The sequence below is a fragment of the Rhagoletis pomonella genome, unplaced genomic scaffold (genome assembly GCF_013731165.1).
Source record: "Rhagoletis pomonella isolate Grant_MI unplaced genomic scaffold, Rhpom_1.0 Rhpom_scaffold_00004, whole genome shotgun sequence".
Classification (NCBI taxonomy): Eukaryota; Metazoa; Arthropoda; class Insecta; order Diptera; family Tephritidae; genus Rhagoletis; species Rhagoletis pomonella.
Genome location: NW_023458558.1, coordinates 16,973,074 through 16,974,821, shown reverse-complemented (window position 1 = coordinate 16,974,821; position 1,748 = coordinate 16,973,074).

Genomic DNA, 1,748 nt, shown 5'->3' with positions numbered 1-1,748 from the left:
TTCGAGATAGCTGTAACTTCTACCTTGTTAAATATGCCTTGCTTAAGTTCCTCTCAGTTGCTTTGTTTGAGTGTGGTATTGAAAAAAAAAACAAAATTACATATTTTTTCAAACTGTGGAAAAGTATCACTATTTAAGGACTTCATGTATATTTCCTCATAGCTTAAATTTATTTTTTTTCAACTACAAAAAAACTTTGAAAGCCTAAGAATTCGGTAAAAAGTGTATCTAACTCTATGTCTCGCATGCACAACTCTTTAACAATGTCAGTAAATTGTGAAAAAATAATTGTAAGTTATAGACAAATTATTTGTTATTATACTGAAAGTTACTTTCGATATAACTAACAACACACGACAAAAAAATCTTTAGCCTTCTTGTTGAATAATTTAAGCTTATTATCGCAACTGGTACGTAACGACCCGGCGATATGCCCATAAAACGATTGATCTTTTTGTTGTATTAATTTCTTGGGCATATCAAATATTTTTACACATTAACATACTTTTTACAGTATAGTTTAAGGAAGGTGCAACGTTATATAAAATCCTTGAGAAAATCCTAAAGTATTGTGTTTGAATTAAAAATTCAGTACAAATCAGTGCAAATTTTGAAAAATCAGGACATTGGCGTACTGATTGAAGAAATAAATAAAATCAGTACAGCAGTTGAAAAATCAGTACTGTACTGATAAAATCAGTACGTCTGGCAACCGTATATGTGAGTAACGTGTTGCCATTATAAAGGCGAATATAATAAGTTATATTATTTTATAAGTTTAATAGCAATTATGAGTATTAGCGTAAGAATATTATAAAGGCGAATAGGAACAAGTAAAGAATACCCACGGTTTCGCTAGAAAAAAACTAAAAATAGGAGTCGAAAAATAGGATTTGCGTCCACAGTATTTTTGCCTAGAATTCCTTTCTGCGTAGGTGGCCTTCGGCCGCGCTTTAGGATTATAACCCTTACCAAATTGAATTCTCCTTTTGGTGTGCACCAACTGGGGCTACCGCCCCAGTGATGTAGCTAACTAGAATTGTTGGTAACTAGAATTTCCTTTCTGTGTGTGGTGTCTATCACAGCGCACAGCAGTGTGCGCGAGTGACGAAAGCATCCACAGTAGCATGCTGAAATGACTCGCTTATATATACACGAGATTTGGAAGTGTTTACCCAGACGTCCAATCGACATGTTTGATATATCGTTGGAAACGTCTTGCAGAGTGTGTCCAGAAAATATAATCAAGCTTCGTAAACGATTAACCGGATTCTTAAAAATTAGGCTAAAGTGTTGCGAAACAAAAAACGTTATTTTGCTTTTGCCGGTTTAAGGGGGCATGTGGGCACACCCAACATATTTAGTGTTATTCTATAGGCCAATACCTTTCAAACGATACCTTATATATTAAGTTCCGGCCACTAGTTGGAAAGATATAGAGGTAAATGTGTTTTGGTTCGTGTCTCCACTACGAGATGCTTTGGTATGTATGTGGCGTCTGTACGTACCATCATTTAATTTTTTTCAAACTTTCAGGAATTAAAGTACACAAAAAACTAAGAAGGTTTTGTTCCAGGATGTTTTGATTCGTATGCCTGTGTGGGCGTGGCTGCTGCCTGAAATTCGAAAAAAGGCAGTTTTTTAAACTACCACTGAGGCCGCACTACTCAGTCCATTGGTGCGATTCACTACGCGATTTTAACAACTCTTGTTATTTATAAGTCAGCTAAACGACAATTTTAACAGTT